At 42.1% G+C, this 27119-nt stretch overlaps 1 long non-coding RNA gene across 7 annotated transcripts; it reads left to right on the forward strand.

Annotated features, from left to right (window-relative positions):
* The first annotated feature begins 5648 nt into the window (after positions 1–5648).
* On the forward strand, positions 5649–24465 carry LOC140698697 (uncharacterized). Of its 7 annotated transcripts, XR_012077073.1 has the most exons (8): positions 5649–5829; positions 10510–10963; positions 16572–16613; positions 18349–18452; positions 19261–19443; positions 21654–21772; positions 22131–22203; positions 24367–24465. It is a non-coding gene; the product is annotated as an uncharacterized lncRNA (long non-coding RNA). The 7 variants fall into 7 exon arrangements; XR_012077128.1 differs by lacking the exon at positions 18349–18452; XR_012076615.1 differs by lacking the exons at positions 5649–5829; positions 10510–10963 and adding an exon at positions 15655–16287.
* Positions 24466–27119: the final 2654 nt, after the last annotated feature.

Below are 27119 nucleotides of genomic sequence, written 5' to 3' on the forward strand. Positions count from 1 at the left end.
AAAAAATCTTAATAAAATAAAAGAAATGTGGGATTCCGTCTAGGAAGGGTGAGGTGAGATGTAACAGGGTGGTAGAGCAGTGCTTCTCAACTTTAATCTGCATGTGTGTCACCTGGAGTTCTTCTTACAATGCAGCTTCTGATTCAACAGGTCTGGGCGGGGGCTGAGAGTCTGCATTTTTAACGAGCTTGGTGGAGGGATGGGAGCAAGCAGCCCAGATATCCAGGGACTTCGGTGCCCATAGTGTTTGATGCCAAAGACAAGCTTTTCAACTTAGTTTTTGCTTGTAGTCAACGACACCTTTGCAGAAGCCTGAGTTCCAAAATACTGTCCAGTAGAAAAGGGCTTCAGAAATGCCAGTCTGAACTCTGTTGCTCCCAACATTTTTAAATAACTTCAAAAACACCGAAGTTGAATTAGCTTAACACGTCAGAAAGTATCTTATATGATCATCAGGTTATACCAGGGATTCCCCCAAATTTCTCACTTTCCAGGGATCATTAAGTGACTTCATAATTTTTTCATGGTATCCCTAACCTGGAAGAAAGAATCAAGTGCTTTATTTACTCGTAGTGAGGTCCATAAAACTTGGTAAGGTTCTTGTTTTGGTTTTGATTTTTGTTTTTTTGTTTTGCTTGTCCTACCAGCTTAGTAGCCATTTGAAAAACTAATACACATAAACTAAAAGAAAATACGGGTTTTTTTTTTTTCATACTTAAATAACCACAAGCACTTACTAAACAGGATATGTGCCTCCTGGGCCCTGCACAGATTCTCAAGCTTTGGAATCAGATTGGATACTGTCATCCTTACCCCTCATCCCCTTTGAGTCTCATGCAGTGGTTGCTGTGAAACAGCAACTGTCAAAATGCAACTTTGTCAAAAATTGACATCATGGAGAGAAGCATAGTAAATCATACTGAAGAAACTGTGAACTTTCTTGGGGACAGTAGTTTATGCGATTTTCAACAAATACTGCGTATCGAGGTACTTCCCAAAAAAACCTGAAAAGTTTTGGAGCCACCCTCAGGTAACTTGGCCTAGTCTGGGAACTGCTGGCTTATACTCTTGACAAAGGACTAACTGTGACCAAAGGCAAAGTAAGAATTCTAAAAGAAGAGAGAAATTTTTGCAAGGAATACCTACAAACAGTACAACAAAACTTCCTTCAGTTTTTCAAGAGAAATCCCACCTTCTCCATCTTGTTAGAATGAAAGCATACCCTTCTTAAATTAATATTAAGATCCTTGAAACAAAATGTTATAATCTTTTGAAGGAAAATGATCTTATTATTTCCTCAGTAACAGCACATCACTTTCTCAACAGAAAAAGAGACTTAGCTTGTAAATGTTATGGTTCTTTTATTTTCTTCCATTCACCTTCTGTTTCCTTAATGTTTGATTTTAAATTAAACATAAGGAACAATTTTGAACATTCAACCTTCACCAAAAAAAAAAAAGAGAGAGAGAGAGAGAAAGAACCTTGATTGATTCAGAGTTTTACTTTATGTACTTACAATTTCCCAGTAGTCCTACTTCTCAATCAAAATTTGAATAATCTTTACAACTTGTATTCCCCCCAAACTGAGATTTAATGACTCAGTAGGTTCAGAAAGAGAGAGAACAGCTGCAGCTCGTCCTGCTGTGCAATTTGGTAATGACAATGTTATACCACATTAGCAATCGTGACATTAATAAAAAGAAGCCCATAGGATTAACCAAAGACAGCTGACTTTAGTCAAATGTAGGTCAGGCTTTGTTTGTTCAGAAGCTGGTAATAAATTCCCAGGTAAGTACTCTCAGGTGTCACACATATGTGTCAGGAGCAGAATTTCAGATCCACTAAATGATTCACATTTTTTACATTTCCGTAAGCCATTCCTGAATTATTCTTAAGCATTTAATTCCACCGCCAAGCCTACAGGCTCTTCAAAATTATTAACTTATGTGACATCACAGCGTATTTTTCCTTTAGGCACCACTTAAGAACACCTCAGAGGATTTCATGTTCCCCTTCCAGACACTGAAGTGCTTACCAGAAGAGGCTCAGGGGTCACCCCCTAATTTATAGCATAATTGGGGGGAAATGATGTTGATGGCTAGGCCAGCCATCTGTAATTGCCAGGACCTCACTGTCACAGGAAGTATCACAGTAAGCTTAATGTGTATATTGCATTCTTAACCAAGCCTTGTGGTAGGCTTTATACAAATAAGACATTCAGAACCGCACAGTCCTAAAATACACTATAAAACTGAAACGCTTCAGGAAACAGTTTAGTTGTTTCTTAAAAGGTTAGATACACACCTACCATAGGACCCAGCCACGGCCCCCGAGGTGCTGGTCTAAGAAGTGGAACCATATGGCCACAAAGAGACCTGCCCCAAAATGTTCATAGCAGCTCTATTCACAATGGCCCCAGCCTGGAAACAGCCCCAACCAACAGGAGGGTGGCTGAACCAAACAGCGGCGTATGCGTATACGAGAGCACTGCTCAGCAACATAAAGGAAGGAACTAGGGAGCTATGGAACCATCACGGACAAACCTCTAAAACACGGTTAGAGGACAGAACATCACATACAAAAAAGTGCACATTGTGTGATTCCATGTATGAAATTCTAGGACAGTAGAAATCAGTCTCTAGTGATAAGCCAGGGTAGTGGTCGTGGGGTACAGAGGGGTGCAGATTGTCTGGGAAAAGCACAAGAGCACGTTCTGGGCGAAGAAAAGTTCTCTATCCCATTAGGGTGAGGTTATGTGCATGTATATGTATGTTTGTCAAACTCATCAAACTATGTATTTAAGATCTGTGTGTAAATTATACCACATAAAATAAAATAAAATGTATGTGGGTGTACTGTACGCTCTTCAATTTTATACTTAAACTTTATTAAGCCTTTATTAAATACTTCAGGAACTGTAAAACATTATGGGTCTTTTAGATATCAGCAAAAAGAGACGTCACCTAAAAGAGTTACTAACCCAAATATTACCCAAGGATCATAAACAGTGTGTTAATTTAATGGGTTAAATAGATAGTTTCAATTTATTTACATTTTCATTCTTTCCATCTGCAAATGGCATAACTTGAGAGCTGTGTTTATAAATTTTTAAAATCAGAAAAATATCAGTTGGCATACATACAATTAGGTACTTAAAGCTAGTTTAGATTAATGTGGAAAAGAAGTTGCAAGATTAGCCCAAAGCAGTAAATGACACAAAAATTATGTGAACTTCTAATACCAAGCAGAGTCATCGTCACTCAGATTCAGGTCCTTGTTATCTTTTTCTTTTTTTTCTTTTAGTACAGCAGATTCCCACCTGGCTTTCCTGCTTTTCATGTCATTTTCCTTTGGTCCCTTTTAATCGTGAGGCACAGCCTGAGCATTTCCTGCAGGACATCACAGTCACCATCAAGGTCAGGTTCCTCGCCTGGCATTCAAAGGCTGGTGTTGGTCTGACTACAGTCCACCCACCACTGTACCTGATCTCGTGGCCACGTTTTCCCCAGCTCCCATCACCCCTCAGATCGCTGCCCTGAGGTGCCTCCCTTTCCTGCCACAGGGCCTCTGTTCATGCTGTCTGTGCATCTGACTTTTGTATCATTTGTCCTCACCTCATCATGACCAAATTCGTCCCTGCTTTCCAAGCCCCCTTTCACTGTCCCCTCCTTGTCATGGAAGTTTCTCATTGTCCTCACCCAGAGTAATCTCTCTTCAGTATAAACACTCATCACGTTGGCTGCCCAGTTTCTTATCATATACATCAGTGTCTATGTGGAACTATCAGGATATCGCAGGAGGTTGGAGGTGGGTAAATTTTGCTGCAGTTTTCAAAATAGGGCATAAGTTAGGTTTTCAAAACTGCAGAATGGTGGTGTTAATTCTAGGCAGGAAGAGTCTGGTAGAAAAACAAAACAAAACAAAACAAAACAAAACAAAACAAAACAAAAGACAAAACAAGGAGAAGTCATCTAGGTACTGAAGAGAAATGAAAACATACGTCCACACCAAGATGCACACATGAGTATTCAAAACAGCTTTATTGATAAGAGCCAAAATCTGGAAGCAAATGTCTACCAATCAGGAAGTAAATGAAGAAAATGTGTTCTATGCCTACAGCGAAATACCACTCGGCCGTTAAAAAGGAACAGTCCTGGAAGAGCAGCAACGCACCTGAGCCTCAGAATCATTGTGTTGAGTGAAAGAGGCCAGATACAAAAAAGTACATACTGTATGATTCCATCTGTAAGACATTCTAGAAAATGCAAGTAACCTATGGTGACAGATCAGGGGTTACCTGAGGACTAGGGATGGAAGGAAAGAGTGACAGGACAAGGATGTGAGGAAACTTTGGAAGGTGGTAGAAAAATGTTCTGTGTCTTACTGCAGAACACAGAGAACTATAATCAATACCTTGTAATAGCCTATAGTGGAAAATAATATGAAAAGGAATATATACGTGTGTGTGTGTGTGTGTATAACTGAATCACTATGCTGTACACCAGAAACTAACACAATGTTGTAAATGACTGACCATAAGTCAATTTAAAAAAAAATGAAATGTTCTGTGTCCCAATTATGGTGATGGTTTCAAGGATTTATACATGAATTGTCAAACACTATGCAGAATTTGCAATGTCTCATTTGAAGATCATTTTGAAATACTCCATAACCCTAAATTTTATTCCTAAGTGTATGCCCCAGAGAAAGTCCTGTGTGTGATAGAGCTTATACAAAAAATACATACTGGTAGCTCCACTTCCTGATGGAGGGGACTGACAAAGATTTTGCAGCCTTCTGTAATCCACCACAGTCCCCAGAGACACATCTCACCCTGTTTCACCCTTTCCCTCTCCACTTCAGTCTTCTCTCAGCTGAAAAGCCCTGGTTCCTTTCCCACTACTTACATGGCATCAATCCAAGTCTTATCAAGATATGGAAAACATTGCTTGAACAACAATAATTATGGTTATGCCAGGAATGGAGACAGGTGTTCATGATGATGCAGTGACCTAAGACATGGACCCTGTTCTTAAGAAAACTATAGACCAGAAATATACTGGCTTTTTCCTCCTCTGATCTAGCTTTAATTCTTTTTTCCTCCTAAGTACCCTACAAAGAACATAATGCAATATTTTAATGTAAACCCATATGGAATATAGAACAAGATTTTCACCTCCTTTCCGTTAAAGCTTACATCTTGCTTGATACAACCCAAGGTCCTGTTAACTTCCTTAAAAGTTACATTTCATTGCTAACTGACACTGAACTTATTACTGATTATGACTAAGGCTTCTTTTTCTATTCTCCTGTTGGTACGGCATGGCACTTCTATCTTATACTGAGAAAGCTGAATTTTAGACTCAATTCAGCTACTTAATAGCTGTCCTTGTAAAGTTTCGCCTTATTAGATCTAAATGACTGCTCTATCCTGTCAAGATAATTTAGATTGTCATCTCTTGTCTAACACAGCAATGTTCAGTCAACACAAAGCTGATGGCTGTGCCCTTAGTGAATCACTTAGATGAACCACTTGGATGATTCTTACATCATCAAACTACCCTGGCTGACATCACACAGAGCAAAAATGAGCTTTTCCCCACTGAGTTTTGCCAAACTGCAAGATCATTAGCAAAAAAGTTACTGTGTTGAGCGGGGGTTGTTTGTTATGCAGCAAGAGAAAACTCAAATAGTAAGCATCTTCAAATCAATTCATGAAGAGCTGTCATAGGCATGGCCCCCTGGGCTAGAATTAGAAACAATATGAAGAATTAGAACCAATACTATAACCTGGAGAGACTCACAGAAAGACGGACTGGAACTTTCAAGGTAAGACTAGGCAGAGAAATCCAGAAGTAACAGAGCTGTGGGACTTATCTGGCATTGGGACGAGCTTCGGGGATATAAATCAAGAATCTGGATTAGAATGCTCAGGGGTACCTGACTGGCTTAGATTCACTTTCAGGTGGCATCAGTGCCTAAGTTTCCACCTGCAATAGTAACAGATGTGGGCATCACAGGACTGGGGGTAGGGAGGGATCATTCAGGTTGACTCTATCCATCCAATGCCTAGGATAGACAGATGGGAAAGGGCTGGAGGGTTGTCAGGGCCCCAGTAAGGGAGAGATTCCGACTCAGGTAACAATCCCAGAGGGAAAACCAGAGAAGCAGAGGCACAAGAGCTGAACAGCAGAGTGGGTGTGTGAAGGGTGTAGCTTGGATAGGGGCATACCTTAGACCTGTCAGATGTCAGTCATGGTCTGGATCCCATCCTCTGATGGGAATGTAAATCTATTAGGCTAGATTAAGACTAGCTCAGGAACCAGCCAGCTGAGGAACTGACTCAGGAATTGAATGGACAAGTAGGTGGAGAGTGGCTCTTCAGAATCCTTTGCTGTACGGGGGTCAGACAAAAGACTTCTGAGGGGAGCTAGTGAAAAAGAAACACAGGAAAGACCTTTCTCAGTCAGAAGGGTGTATTCCTGTGATTCCAGAAGCCTGAATTTCCACCTGCCAGGAGATCTATAAAGAATATGCATTCATCTGATAAGAACTACATCAACTAACTTATAAATTCCCAACCAACCTAAGATTTCCTGACTTAAAAACACACAATATAGGGACAAAATGCCTACACAGAGTACAAAGGTGCTCTGCAAGGAAGGGGTAGATGGATGGACAGATGGACATATGTATAGGCAGACAAATGAGTGGATGGAAATGGATGGATTGATAGATGGACACACAAATAGACAAATGAGTGGATGAAGACTGATGGATGGCTGGATGGACGGACATACATATGGATGGACAATTGGATGGATGGAGACGGATGGATAGAGGGACAGATGGACACATGTATGGACAGAAAAATGGGTGGATGGAGATGTATGGATCAATGGATGGATGGGTGGATAACGCAGTCTGCCATTTTCAATACTCCACACCACCTGTCCATGAACACATCAACTCTATAAAGTAAACTGGACTCTAGAGGGGGAAAAATGCATTTGTGCCTCAAAGAACACTAATCTTTGAGTGCCCAAATATACGCTGCATTTCTGTGCTTATGAAAACAATTTCCTAAGAAAATTAAATTTCATATGAAAATCTCGTTGTTTGTTCCTGGCTGAATCTGAGCAGGCATCACCGTCACCCCGTCTCATAGGGAACTCAGTAAATTCAGTGCAGCTCTGCTCAGACAGTCAGGAGCCCCAAGCCCCAGTGGAAAAAGAGAAACTTGAGCAGCAGAGAAGCAGTGACTAGGGTTGCCTGAAAGTTCTACTGGCCTCCCTCGCAGCTGACTTCTCATTCACCTTTGGCCAGGCAGGCCTTGCACTCTTTTTTTTTTTTAACGTCCTTTCACACACTGTCCAATATAGGACCTTTCTGCAGGCTTCTGAAGCAGAGGGTACATGGTCCCCTCAGTAATAGGACTCTTTGGGGCAAAGGTTCTATTTAAATAAATTTTCTAACACATTCAAACACAAAAAGCATCCTGCCCTCTAAGGCAGAAGATGATGCTCTGGGTTCTAGGGAGGAGTCCACAAGTTCCTTTTTTTAAAAAAAAAAAACTTAACCCAGATTCAGAAAAATGTTTTACATCACAATCTAGTACTTGGAATACATATAAAACACTATTTATCTATGTGTGATGAATTCTAATATTTCCTATTCTATTTTATCTTTAAGCCACTGGTCGGAACCCACTGTTTGATTTTACGACATACTAATGCACGGAGACTGGCACTCTGAAAAGCACTGCTTAAGGAATGATTATCAATTAGTGTTTTCAGGGAGTGTAGCAGTGGACCAAGGGCCCCCCAAAAATGGTGTGATCAACATGAGAAGTAAAGCCCAGACCCCTCAAACCTATAAATAATGTAACCATTTTCTAAGAATGAAATTAATGAGTTAATACATAATGGATGAGATTCACTAAATGTAGAAATTAATTTAAGCCCATGTGGGGCTGCAGGAATTTAAAAATATTGAAGTCCAGTCATAAGTGTCCAGGAAGCATGGAATGACAAAGTCTTACTGGATCATAATTCTCACATGAAAATTGGAGACCTGGCAGTTTTGTGTGTTTGTGTTTTTAATCAAAATCCTATTAATAGCAGAAACTGACCTATTGGGATCTTGTAGGTGGGGAGTCAAAATGCAAGGAGTTTTTGGTGGGTTCCCCTCCAGAGGCTGTGAGCATGAATAAGCAGCCTGCTTGGGACAATACGGAAACAGCATCCAACCTCGTGGATCAGTGACACGTGTCACTTTCTCCTCATCTGGCTCCTTTAAGCAACTTGTGATTCAAACGTTTCTTTCCCACATGTGTTTTCCTAAAGCGGTAAGAACACTCACTCCCACCCCAGCGAATTCTCATCTGTTCGCCTGTTACATTTTTCATTGTAAACGAATAGTTTGGGATCTTGGTTAATATTCATCAGTGTTGTGGGTTTGAGTAGATGATCCTTCCCGTGTGGAATTAAATATCAAGGTTGTGTAAGGCGAAGACCCAGACCCAGGCTGGGGCAGCCGCTCTGAGAAGACCACATCCAGAGACAGCCTGCCCGGGCAGCCCGCCAGCCTTCCTCTCTCAGCCCATCACTCCACCTGTAACAAGTTATTCAGGGGTTGGTAAATGACAAACCAAATAAAAATGGATTGGTTTTGTGGAGAAAAGCAATGGCTTGGCATTCCTTTAGCCAGGGGATTGAAGGAGTATCACTGAGACCCCTCCCGTTCGCTTTCCTACATTGGGGCTGTGTGGGGCCAACCCTACATGGGCTAAAGTGAGTATCTTTAAGAGAAGACAATGCAGCCTGTGTCATAGGGTCTGATGGCCATGTCACGCCTTATTTAGTATTTCAGATCAGCTGTAGGGCCAGGGCTTTTTTGCTCCTCGACCTCATTCATTCGTTCCACACATCCCATGAGTTCAGGGGTCACAAAGAAGACAGAGTTCTACCCTCAAGGAGCTCAAAGACTGGAAGGAAGGGTGAATATTGCTGTCAGGGTAAGGGACAGTGTTATGTGCAGTATACCGTCATGCATTGAGCAGGACCAACTCAACCTCGGGGAGGAAAATGAAAGATTTCACAAGGAGATGTTAGAGGTGGGTTCCAGGGGGAACTGGAGATGGAGAAACAGAGCAGTGAAGAATTGTCTGAAGGGAGCACATGTGCAGGAGTGTGTGCTGGCTCAATCATGGTGCTTCCCAGGTGTCAGAAATACAGCATGGTCTGAGGGTTCCCGCTACTACTTCTGTGACCTCTCCTCTTTATCTTTCCCTGGTATTTCCTCCACTGAATTTCTTGCGCTTCCAATTCTGTCTTGGTCTGCTTCCTACAGGACACAAACTGACACAACTCCCTTGGATGTCTGGCACATGCCCCCAGACAGAGGTCTGGTTAGTTCCCCAGTCTGAAGAGCTTACATAGATTGAATTTCAGTCAATGACTTGACATCCGTCAAAACAGTAAATCAAAGTTTTGTACTTCAAGAAGGAGATGTTGCATAAATGATTATTACTGATAGCGTTTGAGAAGTGATTGTTATAAGCTCCAAAGGATTTAGCACCAAGTCATATCTGTCTGTTCCCTACTGAATAAGCCCAGTTCAATAGATTGTTATTCCTGTTGTTTACTCTTCTCCAGCAAAGAAATTACAGTGCATAGCTGCCAAATAATAGACTGCAATAGTGTCACAATGCAAGTAGAACGAAGAAGGCCACCCAGGCATTCCATATCAGGAGAGCTCTTGGTTGCAAGCTGAAACTAACTTAAGCAACAGGGAAGTTATTGACATGATAGTGGGCAGGGCACTGGAGACTGACAGGACCAACAGGAGGTGGGGGCACCAGGTTGCAGATGGATGGGAAGAACCAGAAAAGCATCAAGGGCCAAGAAGCTGGGAGCAGGACTTAGCAACCATTGCATGATGAGAAATTCCAGACAGGACTCTGCCAGCATTTTGGCCATTGCTGCATTGCCACCTGCAGCTACCTCTGACATCCCTGTGTCCAACTGGTTGAGCTCAGGTGAAACAGCTGCCATCTGGCCGCACCAGGGAAAGGGAGAGAAGAGATCCAGAAAGCTCGCCGTAGTGATGGAAAGACAGGCACGACTGCTACCATGGCAAAGAACAAAGGGAAGAAGAAATTCCTCAAAGGAATTTAGGGAGATGGTATGAACGTGCCGAGGGCTGGAAGGGAAAAAGGAAAGGAAAAAAGACGAATGCCACCACGCACTTCTAGATCTCAACCCAAGACTTTCCCATCATTCAAAAGGCATGGAAAGTTTATTCAAAGAAAATGTCAGAGCAGTGGTTCTCAATTTTGGTTGATGAAAGAATCATCTGGGGATCTTTTATGAATCCTAATGCTCAGGTCAAAATTCAAACCAGTTAAGAATTCAGGTCGGGGGGAAGTGGGACTCAGGCATCAGACCTTATAAAGTCCCCCAGGTGGTTCTAATATGTACCTAAGACTGGAAACAATCTTCCTTCTAGGAGAAATTCCGATACAGAAAACAGACAAAGCAGCGGCCAGCAGGGCGAGGAGACTGCGCCACTCCCATCCCCCCGCCTCCCTGCGGCACCTCTAAGGAATCCTTTGATACCAGCACTTAAGATGAGTAGTAATTTTACATTTCTCAACTCCTTTATTTTTCCCACACCCCAAATCCAGCCTGTCAGTTTGGCTCAGCCTTCAGGAGATAATCAGAATCTGATCACCTCTGCTCTCCTCTGCAGCCGCTCTGGTCCAAGCCAGCATCATCTCCCACCTGCACTGTTGCAATAGCTTCTGGATGGGTGTCCCCACTTCTCCACCTGCCCCTGCCACCTGCCCGCAACACAGCAGCAGGAGTGATTCCCACGCAAGTCCCAGTATGGCTCGCCTCTTCCCAATCCCTGAGACAGCTCCCATTTCATTCTGAGTAAAAGCCGAGGCTCCAGACCAGGGGTCAGTAAATTTTTTAGTGAATATTTCAGGCTATTTAGGCCTCATGGTCTCTGCCCCAACTCTTCAGCTCCGCGGTAGTAGCAGAAAGCAGCCGCAGGGGAGGCGTAAATACACAAGCCCGCCTGTGCGCCCTGAGACTTGATGCACGAAAACAGGCAGGAGGCTGGATGTGACCCGCGGACCGTTTCACCAACTCCTACTGCACAAACCAGACCCCCAGTGCCTAAGATCCTTCTGCCACCTCCTCGCTCCCTTCTTTTCAGTCACAGTGGCCTCCATGAAGCTCCAGGAAGGTTCCAGGCATCCCTCTGCCTCGGGGAGCGTGTCTTGTGTTCATATCAGCCCCCTGACTAGTGTGCAAGTTTCAGGAGGGCAAAGAGGATGTTTTGTTCCTTTGTTGTCCCATCAGCACCTGGCCTGCACTGCCAGTCTCCATGTAGACGCACACCCAGGAAACCCTGCCCAGCAGCCAGAAATGGAGAGAAGTTCCAATCCTGATGGTATCTCCACAAGAATGCCAAAGGGCGTCTGACACAGACCCACAGCGACTCTTCCTAAAAATCCTTTCTGCAGATCTTCAGGGCCTCTGTTCCTGGGCAGCCTCCCCAGGCTTTCTCTCCACTCCCTCACTTCCCCTCCCTCCTGAAAATGGCTCACTCCCACCCTTCCCTCCCCTCCCCTTCCTGCGTCAAATCTTTCCTCCATCACTTTTCTCAGGTGAATCCCCCATCTCCTGCTCCCCGCCCACCACTGGCAGATGCCGTCTCCCTTAGGAGAATGTGTGTGATTGTGGATGGCTGTGTATATGTATATAATGATAATATAGTCATTACAAATAATTTATCCTATATACAATTTCTTTTCTTTTCTCCCTTCTACCAAATGAATGAACAAATAATCAAACAGTAAATGAATGAATTTGAAAACTACTGGCCTAAACTAGTGTTTGCTTAACCTTTTAACTGCCCTGCAATTGCATGAACTCTACTGCCAATAATCAGAAATACAGGATAAATTAAGTCCCTTTCAGTACTAATAGAATTAAACCAGATGATATTTCAAAGATATATGTATATTTTGTATATATGTGTGTGTGTACAGATAGGTAGACAGATAAGAATATTCTGCAAACGCTTGAATCATGGTAACATTAAAAATATACCAATTAAGGATTATTGAGAAAATTACACACATGCTAGCAGATATCAACTTGTCATTTAAAATCTTTTAAAAGGAAGATTCTGTCTTTATGCCTTTGTGCTTATTTTATCATTAAGCAACAGTATTATAAAGTCAAATTTTTTCACTTAATAAAGAAATGGATTATATAAGAATATTTTAATTTGGCTTTGAAAGCGTTGTATTATATATTTTGGCAGCCAATTTGCAGTTCTAATAATTTTGCACTAGTATTGAAATGAGTTTGCATTTCCTAGCACATGTTTACATTTAGGAAAAAGGGTCTAAAATTCACCCCTGGTAATTCACAAAGTGGATAATCCACAGGCAAGAATAATCCAGCTTTAGCCTTCTTCAAACAGAGAATTAAATGTTCTCTGGATACAGTAGACAATAGAGGACAAAGAACAGGGCAGTATGTCTCTGACACACTTAGAGCAGAGCAAAGAAACTCCCAGGAAATCCCCAACCCACTGCCACATTTATTCTGAGCCAAGGTCAAATTCAGGAGGGAGGTAAACCATGCACACTTAATACTTCCTGAGGCTTATTTCCTAGAACAAATGACTTTCTCTAGACTTCACCTCCGAATCAGGGAACAACCTCATATTATTTAAAAGATGATTCAATACGTGTGAATAATTATAAAGCCAAGGTTCAAATTCCTCTCCTTCCCCCACGGGGCTTGTGATAAATTGATTCTGGAATCAGTCATCTCCACAATAAACTTTCCTGTCTTGAATGTCCTGAGTGGGTCTTGGTCTTAATCCAGAACAGATCCCATTCTATTAACAGCTTCTGGGACAAACTATGCAGATGGTTCTCACTAGTTTCCCCTCACTCTGGAGCGGCTAGACTAGGACGGCCCGGTGTTGTCTGTAACGCAAAGCCACTAAGCATTGCTCGGCTGAGCGGCCCCCCTCAGAGCAGGCTGCTCCTACCTGGGCAAACAGCGTCACTCAGCAGGGAGTGAGAGTCAGATACAAACACCTGTAAAGCCAATTTGGTGGCTCATTGTTAAGCAGTCATTGTAAAAGCATCAGGGTTATGAATCAGTTTGCAGTGAATTCTCTATCATTTAAAAACCAGACTAAGTGAATCACATGAATCCAGGAGAATGAAGCGAAAAATCAAGAAAGGGCGAATCACACCAATGGGAAAATGAGGGGAGCACGTGGTGCTACTGAATCAGATTGCATGACTGACAGACCCCAGGAAAGACACGTTATCCCTTTGGACATTAACTCGCGGCGCTGTCTGATACAGGGTGAAAAACACCTGTCTACTCTCAGGTGCCCAGCACGTCCTAAATGCAGGACCTAAGTTGTTCGCTCAGAGAGTCTGACCAAGCTCCTTTGAGCTTATAATAATAATTATCGCAGAGAAATAATGAACTCGACATCCACTTTGAATGAACAAAACAAGATGTTTCTTAGGTATAAAGGGAACAGAAATTTCCACTACTCACCCTCCTTAATTTTCTGCTTCACCCAAGAGAAGGAGGAAATGACTCAACTTCCTGTAAATACTGGCCCTCCCCCTTTCTCCGACTCATTTTTGCAAACATAGTAAGGGTCCTGGCCTCATTTAGCAAATACTTACAATGCACATACTATGTGTCAAGTGCTTTGGGCGAACATACATAACCTACCTTGCCAAATTTCTCAGTAGGTGCATTTTTTTCAAACTTTGTTTTTGACATTTTCCTTTGGTTTAGAACCATATTTGCAACAATTCTTTACATTGAGTTTATGGATGGCTCGTGCTTAATGCAAACCCTTTTGTACAATTTTCCCATCACTGAGTTCTGTATCTTTTGGTCAGCTGGAGTTCACCTTTGAGTCATTTTTTTTCAGGGACCTTCTTTTGGTAGCTACTTGGCTTACCCTTTGAGAAATGGAATGAGGGATGGATGGATGGATAGATAGATAGATAGATAGATAGGTTTTGCTGAAATAAGATTCTTTCACCATTCTTACACTAAATCTTTGCCCCATCTATTTGCATAATCTATGCTGTTTTAAACTTTAATATTGTAGAGAAGGCATCAGAGGGAAATACAAGTTCTCCCTGGATGCTTTGGGAATATTTGATTTTTAAAATATTACCAGGATATATCTGGATATTTTTTCACAAATATAGGCAGAAGCTGCATTAGCCATTTCTATATCCATAATCAGGTTTCCCATAGCTCAGGAAGGTTTGCTTCTCTTATACATTTGAATGTCACTCTCATCCTTTTGCTCTGGTCTCCTTTTTCAAAACCTCAATTACCTCTGCTTAATCACTACCTTCTGCTCCATTCATCATTATTTTTAACTTTTTGTCCATTTTTTCTACATCCAGAAGAGTGGATTCTATGTTTTCCTGCTTCAGAATCTTTCCATCCGTTCCTTTGGTTTTCCTCTACTTATTCCTCCTAGAGGAAGGTAAGGCCTACTCTAGTTCAGTGTTTCCTCCACAAACTGAAAGACTGGGTTCACCTATTTCTCCCGATTGTCCTTGGACTCCTCCTGTCAGGCTGCAATGCAGAAGGCTGGTTGATGTCAAAGTCTATTTCCTATTCAGCCTGAACTAAATGGTAGGCGGTGGCAGCCAAGGGTATCCCCAGCGGAGAAATGTCTTTGCACAGCTCTTGCCAGCGTTGGTGGAGCTGCAGGGCCTCCAGCTTTCTGCTGCTGGCTTGTCATTTGCCAGGCCTCCATTCCAGGTGACAGCTGTGCCCTGCCCACCCCTGTCTCTGCTGCCAGCCAGCTGGGACACAAGCCTTACCAGCCCACTAGACTCACGCGCTGTGGCTGCTGGGTGAAACCAGCTGCCCTCCAGCGCTGCTCACTCCAGCTCCCTGGGCTGCAGAGTGGGAGAGAAACCCAGAGGCGTGTTCTGTGTGACCCCCAGCCCACCCTGCGCATCTCCAGCCAGTACTGGACAGGTTGGGGTACTAAATTCTCCCAAGGTCTCCTCGACTGCCTCTGAGTGCAGCTTCTCCTCCTCCAGGCTGCTTTTCTGCTCAGGATAGCAAAGTGCTCAGAAGCCCTGGGGATTCCCTCTGCCACCAACGATGCTGAGCTGCAGATACAGAACCCAATCCGCCACGTGTGTTTTAGGTCCCGAATCCGGTCTGTCAACACACCACACCACGTATTATCACCTAGAAACTGCCACGATAGGCCATCCGCTTGCAATGGTGTTGGTCCTCTCAGGACACCTGAATATTCTACCCTCAGAAGAATAACAAAGCTGGAAAAACGAACTTTCTACTTTTCTCCTAGCCCTAAACCCAAATGAGGTGTCCTGGGTCAGAAATCCATAGCTCAGCTGCTGTGAGAGACACAGACACACCACATCATCTTATCTGGTGTGCACAAACACAGACATCCCTTTGTGACCAAATCCTCACATTAGAGTTTGCCAAGTGCGTGCACATAAGCTATTTCATGACTCTTCACGAGATGCACGTAAGAGAGAGGTCATTATGACTTCTTTTGCACAGGAGGCAGGAAAACGCTGGACGCCCATTACGGCCCTGCCCCACCAGCGCCCTTCCCCCCGGACATCCTCTAGGGAGTTCCCGTCGCTGAAATCTCCCCGACTCTGGCAGTCTCTCCAGCTCGCCTCCCAAACGCGCCTGCGCAGTCTTACAGCCTCCCTGCTGCAAAAGCGCCGCTCTGGGTCAGTGCACTGGGCCGGGCACTGCAGACGTCCCTCCGCTTCCTGCCCTGCGCTCCCGCGGCTGCAGCCCTGCCTCCTGTCTCACTCTGCTCTGTGTCCTCTGCTTCGGCATCGAAGCTGCGAGCCAGCCCTGCTCACTCCCACGCCTCGCCTGGAAACTCAGTCTGGGCCAAGCCCTGGACTCCCCCGTTACCTAGGAGAGGAAGACAAATATAGATGAGGAAATTAGGCCCCAGGGGAGGCAGAATGCACCGTGAATACGTGATCCCCCAGGCCTGGCAACCCAAGCTGGAAAAGCAACCAAAGTCATCTACTAAGTGTGTGACTCTGGACGCGTGTCTCCACGTTTTCAAGTCTCTATTTCTCAGCTATATATAATGCTATAACGCTAATACACCTCCTTCCCAAAGGCTCTTTGCAAATATTAAAGGAGATGGTTATAAGTTAAGTGCTAAGCATAAGCTTGGGACCTGGTAAGCTGTCATAAATATTAACTGTCATTATTACTATCATTATTAATAAGGTCAGAGAATGAGTAAGTGGCAGAGCTAGGAACTGAATCTTTCTTTATCTCTTTGTTTCATTTTTAATAGCACATAATTAAAGAAAATTAGTATATGGTGGTAGACAAAAATGGTCACTGAATAGCTTTGACTAAATATGGAGATATTTGATGGCGTTAAGAGCTTACTAGAGGTCAGGAAAATATTCCTTGCCCTGGATAAATATTACTTAGTCATTTCTCTTATTTTGTTAGACTTCTGACAGGGAGCTCTAACGGAAATATCACTACTGACAGGTGAGTTGAAGCACATTTTCTTGGTCTTTGTTGTTGTAAGTAAATACACATTATCAAATCCAATGTCTTGATAGCACTCTGCTAAAAGCATTCTGGGTGGAATTGCTCTCTTGCGGGTAAGTTCTGGATGCACTGAACAGAGTCATCTGTGCAATTACCATAAGCAATTTTGCAGCTTCCTTGGAAGCTAAACACAGCCTAAAAAGGCAAGGGTATTTTTTCTCTTTTTTTTAATTGAAATATAGTTGGTTTACAATGTTGTGTTAATTTCTGGTATACAGCATAGTGATTCAGTGATACATATATATATTCCTTTTCATATTCTTTTTCCGTATAGGCTATTACAAGATACTGAATATAGTTTCCTGTGCTATATAGTAATGCCTTGTTGTTTATCTCTTTTATATATAGTAATGTGTATCTGCAAATCCCAAACTCCCACTTTATCCCTCCACCACCACCCCATAACCATAAGTTTGTTTTCTATGTCTGTGAGTCTGTTTCTGGTTTGTAAATAAGTTCATTTGTGCCTTTTCTTTAGATTCCACATACAAGTGATATCATATGGTATTTTTCTTTCTCTTTCTGGCTTACTTCCCTTAGAAAGACATTCTCCAGGTCCAACCATGTTGCTGCAAATGGTATTATTTTATTCTTTTTTCTGGCTGAGTTGTATTCTATTGTGTATATACCACAACTTCTTTATCCAGTCATCTGTTGGTGGACATTTAGATTGCTTCTGTGTCTTGGCTGTTGCAAATAGAAAGCAGGAGTATTTTTGATGACCCTGGACATCAGGACAACTTTAGGCTCTTTTCTGGACATAATGGAGCAGGAATATGTGTTACAGTGCACAGTTCAGAGGCAGCATTCAAAGCAGTGCACAATACATGTGTCAAGGCCCATCAGGTAATTAATCATGTGTATTTCAGTGAAACGGTGTCGGCCCTTCCAGCTCCTCCTAATAACATGTCTGTAGTAGGGTTTTCATTTTATTTGACAAACAAATTGGCCAAAGTATTTATTGTGGGCCACAATCTTTATGGATTTGGACAGATTATCTTTTGATAGTTTGTGGTAGATGCTGCTACAGGAGAGGAGATGTGTTCTTGCTCAGATGATACACATCTTCTATTGTGCAAGCTTTTAAGGTCTGCTTCCAGATTGCCTGGCAAGGAGATGAACTCTGGGGCCTCCAGAGCTCTAAAGGATCTAGATAATCTCTCTGCAAAGAATGCTTGTTATGGTTCCACAGGGTTTACACGTAATAGTCTGCTCTCGTGCTCCTAAGGTTCAGCTGGGTGTGATTTTATTCTGCTCATTCTGACAATAACCCCGAAAAGAAGTAAAATCCATGGCAAATTGAATGTTTGCAAACAAACCTAATCTAGACAAGAAACTAACCCCTCTGGGCCAGGGACCGTAATAAGCATTTCACACTCCCAAGTTCATTTGATTCTCATTACAGCCCTGTCGTGGGGGTGCTATTATTAAACCCATTTAAAGATGAAGAAACTAAGACTCAAAAGGGTTAACTAACTTGCTCAAGACCAAACTGCAAGCAAAATGAGGAGGAGGACTTAGCCAGATTTTCTGATTCTAGAACCCCCACCGTCTCCTAACCAGGGCCCACCATGTTTGCCATCCTTTATTTTGATTCTTAAATGTGCCAGAGCAAATCTCACATTCGGGTCTTAGCCAACCTTTGCCTCAGCTGTGAACACTCTTCTCACAGATGACTTCCTGTTATCGTCCACGGCTCGGTGTAAAGTGGCTCAGTTCCCTACTTGGAGAACATAGGATGCTTGGGGTCCTTTCAGCAGGGACGAGGCTGCTGAGGTACCTGTCCACCATGTACTGTCCATCACTGGCTGAGGACTGCTCTGGGGGCCCTCTGTCCAGCTCTGTGTATGAACAGAAGCTGCAGCTGCTCAGGAATGAATGACGAACACTAAAGAGCAGACATTCAACGGGGGTTGGCTTAGGGTTCATGCCCATCCTCAAGAACCAGATAGCTTCCTTCCCTACCCCCAGCTCTCCAGAGTGTCCATTTCCTACACAGCCACAGGCCAGCTCCCAGGAACAGTCGCATCTTCTTGCTTCCTTGTTCACATCTAATGAGAGACAGACCATCTCTTCCTATGAAGGGTAGAAAACTTCACAGACATGTCCAGAAAACTCTCCTGCACACCTCACTGGTTCAGATCTGATCGTGTGCCCCACTTCTGAACCAAACGCTGTGGAGAGGAGGACTCCACGTGCTGATGGCCATCTGCCCAGATTCTTTCTTTGACCAATCGCTGGCAAGGGGGTGGTACTACTGTGACTGGGAGATATTAACCAGGGCAAAGCATGGGGCTGGGTCACTCAGCTTTCCCTGAGACTCACGACCACCTGGGAAGTGGTCTGTTTAGGAAGGAACAAGGGGTATATGGATGCTAATAAGCTATCAAGTCCCCACTGCACTTAGTAACCTTGGCATATTTCGAGAATTTGCATTCTTATTTGCACAGGCCAACAATTACACCTTCTCAGTAACCCCCTAGTCAGTCAATATTACATGTCCTGCTTCTATTCATATCATAGCATTTATCATTATCTAATATATACTTGTTTGTTTATTGACTTAACCTCTTTTTTCCACTAGGAAATAAGCCCCAAAAGAATCAGGATCTCATCTGTCTCGTATACTGCTATAGTCCTCACCCATGGAGTGATGCCTGGAACACAGTAGAAGTTAAATAATAAATAACACTTGCTGAATGCATGCATGAACTAATAAATAAGCCAGTCAATGAATAATGCATCCTTCAACACAAAGCCAGGAGAGGTAAGAGGAAAGTATGTTGATGTCACTGATGGAGATTCCCTTAATCCCTGGCAGTGCTAGGAGAGAGTGAGACCCTGGGAGAGGGCCAAGGGAAAGGAATCCTGCTGCCCTGGTCTCCTGAGCCCCCAGCTCGGGTGGGGACAAAGTGCAAGCAGCCCGTCTCCCTCCTGATGGATAGCTCCCTGCTGGGGAGTGGCTAAAGCTAGGATGGGGCAGAGCAGGGGTGGGTCCCCTTTTTTGGGAGAAACTATATAAGAGACTGAAAAGCCAAGCCCAGGGAACAGTCCTGAGGTAGCAGAGACCCCTGCCCTGAGAGGCACGCGAAGCCCTACACACAGTCCGGGACCCCACCACAGAGATCCTCAGACCACAGTGCCTCCTAAACATGCTGGAAGTCATCCAGGCGATGCCTGAGAGACACAAACAGTGCAGACCCCATTGGCCTGAACAAACTGACCATCACTGCAGATGCCCTGAAGAACTAACAGATCAGTTACACCCACCACACCAACCATTTCAGACACACTGGCCACTGTGGACAGAATGATCCCATTCAAAATATAGACTTGCTGGGATTTGTGAGCTGGCAGGTGCACTGGCCACTCCAGACAGCAGGACCAGCCTCCCAGCTCTATACAGGTTGGGGTTTAAGGGGGAGGTGTAACTCAGTGGTAGAGCCTGTGTTTAGTATGCACGAGGTCCTGGATTCAACCCCTAGTACCTCCATTAAAATTAATTAAATTAATTAATTAATAAGCTAATTAACCCCCAAAGTAAATAAAAATAGTAATTAAAAGATACTTTTTAAAGTTTCCAGTCTCCATACAGGGGAGCACTAGAGTTGGAAACCCAGTTAGGCATGGGGGCTTGAGGATTGTCGTGAAATGTAGCGTGCACACCATTCTCACATTGATATGTGACAGATATGGAGATGCCAGATCTGACACTATACACCGACCACTCTGGAATTCTGACTGCTCCAGGCACCTGGGAAGCCTTTCTCAAACACATATATCTGCTCACCGTTATTACTCTGGACACAAAGCTCTACTTGTTTGGGCTCTGGTCCCCCAGACGATGGGCCATTGCTGGCTCCATCACTGTCCAGGGTGCTGCTCTCTAGAGTAGATATGGAGGACTTGGTGTCACCAGAGGAGCGGGGAGCAGAGAACACTCTGCATTCAAAACAGTACCTGTGCGAACCTTCCTACACTGCTGGTGGGAATGTAAGTTGGTGCAGCCACTCTGGAGAACAGTATGAGGTTACTTAAAAAAACTGAAACTGAGTTACCATATGATCCTGCAATCCCACCCCTGGGCATATATCCAGAGAAACTCTAATTTGAAAAGACACCTGCGCTCCAATGTTCACAGCAGCACTGTTTACAATAGCCAAGACATGGAAGCAACCTAAGTGTCCATCAACAGATGACTGGGTAAAGAAGATGTGGTATAGATATAACATGGAATACTACTCAGCCATAAAAAGGAATGAATAATGACATTTACAGCTTTATGGATGGACCTGGAGATTGTCATGCTAAATGAAGTAAGTCAGAAAGAGAAAGAAAAATACCAAATGACATCACTTACATGTGAAACCTAAAAATATAACACAAATAAACCTATTCACAAACCAGAAACACACTCACAGACATAGAAAACAAACTAATGGTTACCGGTGGGGACAGGAGGTGGTGGGGGATAAACTGGAAGTTCAGGTCTTACAGATACTAACTACTATGTATAAAATAGATAAATAATAAGATTCTACTGTGTAACAGAGGGAACTCTATTCAATACCTTATAATAGCCTATAATGAAAAAGAATATGAAAAAGAATACATATATGTATAACTGAATCACTACGCTGTACACCTGAAACTAACACAACTTTGTAAATCAACTATACTTCACTTAAAAAAAAAAAACAGTACCTGCACAGCAGCAGAAAAGCCTCACAGAATCCTGTTGGTACAGTGCTTGTTCTTGAGGCAGATGAGCAGCTGACGGTGACAGGAGTTTCTCCTTCTCGCTTCCCAGTAAGCACGTGTGGTCTGTTTCTGTGGGCACAGCTTGGGTGCACCGTCTATTGCATCTTTAAAACCAATCCATTAGCCTTGTATTTTGCTGACATTTCTCCAAGATTATGGCAATAGGTTGAATAACAGGTCCAGCTTTTAATACTAATTTTCCCTTTGCTTCGTAAGGACTATGGAGAGCCACTGGCCTGAGCTGCGTGAGAATCCATTTGTCTTCCCAACTGAGCTCTTCCAAATGAGTACCTGCCCACATGCTGACATGTACAAGGCTCTCTTCATGTTCAGAAGTACGTTTCCCCCTCCCTCTGCAAAGAAATGGTCCTTTGTCCTTTTCTATTTACGGTGCCTGAATTGGGTTTCTCTCTCTCTCTCTCTCTCTCTCCTGAGCCATTCCTTTTTTTTGTTTGTTTTTGTTAATTGAGGTATCACTTAAATACGTAAATTGCACTCGGCTTCACAGTTGGGCTTGATGAACTTACATACGGGTGTACCCATCCTCTAGATCAAGAATATTTCTGTCACTGGAGAAGCCTCCTTTCTGTCCCCGCCCTGTCAGTATCCCCTCCTTCAAAGGTTGCCATTACTTCGACTTCTAGCACCATAGATGAATTTTGGTCCAAATGTGTTTTCTTAAATTTTTTTTAGGGACAAAATGCCCCCAGACTTCAGGACACTTCAATCTGTCCCCATTGACTCCTTGTCATAAAAAGTGAAAAAAGTGAGTATTATGGTAATAAAAGATGGGACAGAGGGAGCGCTCCAGGCTCTGACTACTCCAGTCATGTAGGTCCTAGCTCTCAACCCAGGGCTATTCTGCCCTTCAAGGAACTTGGCAATGTCTGGGAACATGTTTGGTCGTCACAACCAGGAGTGAGGGTAGGGAGTGAGTGCTACTAGCATCTACCAAGCAGCTGCTAAACATCCCACAGTCCACAGAGCAGCCACCCACACCAGAGAGTCATCCAGTCTGGGGACCGGATGTGACTGTCTTTTTTTTAGTTTCCTCTTTTGCCACTTTGGGTCTTCTCTGTGCATCTTTTCGGGGTACCATACCAGAAGCTGGGAGAAGGCTGTCAGACCAGCCTGCTATTCTAACCCTAACTCTAATGTCAAAAGTGCCAAGGTTGAAAACTCCTGGCTTAGAGAATGGTCCCCTTTAAATAGGGGTTAACGAAGATCTCTTCCTGTCATCTTTGGGCCTCTTTGTACAATTCAGATGCCACAAGTGGGCAGGTGATATGTAGCCCAAGAATAGGAGTCTTAATTTATCTCCATCGGTGGTAATTAGTAGACATTTCATGCAAAATCTGACTGGCTGTCTTCCTTTTCGTTTCCTCCTCTGTTGCCCGTTTGGGTCTTCCTCATGCATCTTTTCAGGGTAACACACCAGCGGCTGGGAGAAGGGGTGTCACATACAGCTAGCCTGCTACCACAATAATCTAGAGGTCCCTTTTATATTTACATGTATAGCTTTTTATTAAAATGCAGTGAACATCAACATTATTATTTTAAATGAAATGCTTTCATGACTATGAAATAGGGAGCAATTTCACCTCATGGGAATTCCAGGAGAGTAGATGAAACTGAACAAATTGTTTACTTAACTGTCAACTTTAGCTTTTTCTAAGGAAAAGCTGTTAGCAAGGTCTCTTTTCACACTGTGTTATTGATCAGGCTCCCAGGGAAATTTGCTAGCTCTGCAATGTAGGTCAGGATCACAATTTATAAGTGATGCTTTTTTCCCTCGGAAATAAGATGTAATCAAGGGCGATCCATTCTAATTTCCCCTCCTGGATCTTAAGAGCATCTCTTGAGCCTTGTTTTCAGTAAGATATAAATTGTACAAGTGTGTAAGGAACACAGTTAGAAAGAAAATCCTTACAGAGCCAATGATCATTTTGTTTTATTTCCATTTAGTTTAACCAGACAATAAAAATTATACAGGGAAATATCCACACTCTCTATCTCTATCCCAAATAGCAAACTTCTTTATAAAACACATCTTATTTATCAAGCTTTATTGAGAAATTAGGTAAACTTTTCAGGTAAATGAAGCAATGTTTTAAGCAGCAATACTCATTCTTTAAAGCGTGAAACCTTATCCTACCTCTGCCCATAAAAATTCTGCTCATGCTTTAAGGCACCTTCTCCTCCTTCATGAGAAATTTCTCCTATTGACCTGATCAAAAAGAATCTCTTCTACTTGGAATTCCTGCTGTATTTTAATTGCATTTCCATATGTTGCACTTATATTGAAGGTCACTCCAAGAACGTGTAAATAAAATTAATGAGTTTGTTCCCTCTGATAGATAAGCTATCAAACCAACACATGTTGGACAAAAATGGAGATAGAGGCATTTTAAAGAGGATTAAATGAGTTAATGTATTTAAAGCACTTGGAACAGTGCCTGGCACATCATCATAAGACCTAAATAAATATTACTGACTAAAATTATTGATTTTATTATTAGAATTAAGTAACATAGACTGCTTCTAGAGAATAATGCTTGATTGTAGTGGAATGTAATGCACCCATCAGATGGAGGACTGTCCATCCTTGAGAGCCCAGAAAAGAGAGATGCTAGAGGCAAACATTGGCTGGACCCATCCCGCAGTGTCCAAGGGAGAGGATGTCCTTGCCATGGAGACATCTGTCAGACCAGGGGCAATACATCTCATACTGTGGAGGTGGTGATTCCTGTAACTAATTCAACTCTTCCTCCTTTTACTCATTCCCTGCTCATTGATCAAGAATAAAAATCATTTTTCCCAGTTGAGAGGCTTCACAGAGACTACATGCCAAATAGACTGCCATATGGATATATTTTCTTAAAAACTGAGCTAGCTGGCATTCAAATGATAATTTGGCTTTCTGCATCAGGTTATCCATGGACAGAAGGTGACAGCTGGAGGACAGGTCTGGACTCTGGAAATTTTCCTCTTCCTGTGCATTAGTAAAATGGTTTTGTTCTTCAGGCTCTGTAAGTTTGGTTATTGTGTATCTATTCCTGAAAATTGAATCCACTCAGTAAGCCAACAAACGGTGTTTCTGAGTCAACTCTGTCGTCTGGGAAGAGTTCACTGAGGTATCCGGAGGCTGGGTGACCTCCCTTCCCGTTGCCAAGCCCCACCAGCTATTACTTCTGCAAATTCAGCTATCATTCAGGCATTATTTTCATTGCCTTATATTACAACCATTTATATACTTGATCACATTCAATTATAAATTCCATGGGCACAGTCATCATTCATTTTTATCATCTCCAATGGTATTTAATAAGTGAAGTGTTGATGAAAGGGCAGAAATGAATATTTTTTAATCTATTCCTAGTAGGTAGGCATGCAAATTGGAAAAATATTTGTAGGGAAGAATTAGGCAGTATTCATCAAAATTTCGTATGTGCATACTCTTTAATCAATTCTAAACTCTCGAAGTCTACTTTAGAGAAAAACTTGTAAGTGTGCAAAAAGGGATGTGTATAGGCTCTGGTTTAGCACTGTTTCTAGTCCTAAAAAATTGAAACAATCTACATTTTTATTAATCGGATGAATAAATAATTCATAACCTATCCATTCTATTGAATACCAACCATCAAATTAAAAGAAGGAAGGAATTCTAATGTTCTACCATGTAAAGAGCTCCAAGTCATATTGTTGAGAAGGAAAAAAAAAAGGCAAAACACACACACACACACACACACACACACACATTTAAACAAGGTTTACATGGTACAGTTCACGCAGACAAAAAAATCATGACATGATTCTATATGTCTTCTCTGGGTACATTTACATATGTGTATATCTATATATATGTGATATGTAGAAAAATTTGGAGATTGATAATGATGGACAGCTGTAAGGAAGCAAAAGAAAGACATCTGAGTTTGGGGCATAGACTTATTTGTAATGTTTTAATTTTTCAACAATAAGAGTGTATTCATATTTTAACTATGTGGTTACAATTAAGATTTTAAAAGGAAAATAACTAATACTAAACAGCACAAGAGCAGACAAATAGATGGAGAGACAACATAGATAATCCTAGGTAAAAAAATAAAATTCCACAAAGATGTCTATACATCCCAAATTAATTTGTAAAGTACTCAAATTTAAAATCCTGGTTATTTTTGGAAATTTATAAAAGAATTATATGAGGAAACAAGTTTGTTTTGAAATAAAAGAATGGCAAATTTAACATCTATCAAGGAACTTTATTAGTGTTAAAGAGTTTTTTTAATACATTTTACTTTAAGGATTCTACTTAAGTTCAAATCAATGTTACAGTTAAAATCAAAAGAAGATAAAGTTAATATTTTTCTGCAATGACTACCTACTTGTCTTTTATTGAAGTTTAAGGCGCACACATGAAGATCATAAGTATGCTCAAAGAGAAGAAATCCAGGTCCAGAAGCAGAAGGTCACCAGCACCCAGAAACTCTCCCTGACCCCTTCCCATCACTAGCTTCTAACCCCCAAGATAACCACCATGCTGACTTCCAACATCCCCATATCTTTTCTGAACATTACAAAGATAGAGGTCATACAATATGCTTTACTTTATGTCTTGCTTTATTTATTTAACATTACGCTTTGAGATTCAAGCATGTTTTTACCTGAAGCCCTCGGTTCATTTTCAACACTGTATGAGTCCCATTGCGTACATATCACATCCATTTCACTGTCAATGAACCTGCCCTGTTTCCAGGTCTACCTATTAAAATAAGATGGAACAGCAGACACTCTCCGACTCTGCTGGTGAAAGTCTTAGGAGGTTTAGTCACTTTGGGAAACGGTTTGGCTTTATCCATCAAGGTTGGACACAGCATTCTTCATTTTCCAGCAGTTTTGCTCCAGGTATATACCCAAAAGAAATGCCTGTCCTTGCTTACCAAAATAAAGGTACAAGGAGTCTTCCCAGCAGCATTTTTCCTATTTTATTTTTACTATAATAAACATGGCAATTACTACACTTGTCATGTGAGTATGAGATAAATGGGATGAACATAATGAGGATATTTATATTTAGAAACATGGCTTGAGATGCTGTGAAACAGTGTTTTACACCCTATGTGACTTAGCTAAATAAAACCAAGACAAGAAATGAAACTAAATGTTAAACTTCAGCCTGCTGGAAATAACACTTTGTGCCGGACTGTCACCTGTCAACCTCGCTATTGTGCTATTTTATCAAAAGAGCTACACACACACACACACACATATACACACAACTGCACAGCACTTGGAACTAAGATTTTATTTCATCATGAGCTTCGGTATTACAGTGCATTTTCCATTTAATAATTAGCTTTACTAATGATTTAATTGTCATCTTAAATTACTGTTAACTGAACCTGAAATCCACTTCATTAACTTTAAAAATATAAGGCCACGGCTAAATTGAATTTAAAATGTCAGCAGCTAAAATAACAAAGAAGAAAGATAATTCACTCTGTGGTTTTCAAACCTCCTGCTCCACAGAAGATTATTTTAAAGACAGAAATAACTCCATATGTTATATGGTCTAAAACAATCATTTAGAGAACATCTTCTTTTTAAAGACATTTTTAATCAAATCACAAATTGAGCACCAAGAAAAAAGCCTATGAGCATAGAAAAATTCTCTCTCAATAG

This window comes from Vicugna pacos, chromosome 1, assembly GCF_048564905.1.
Source record: "Vicugna pacos chromosome 1, VicPac4, whole genome shotgun sequence".
NCBI lineage: Eukaryota > Metazoa > Chordata > Mammalia > Artiodactyla > Camelidae > Vicugna > Vicugna pacos.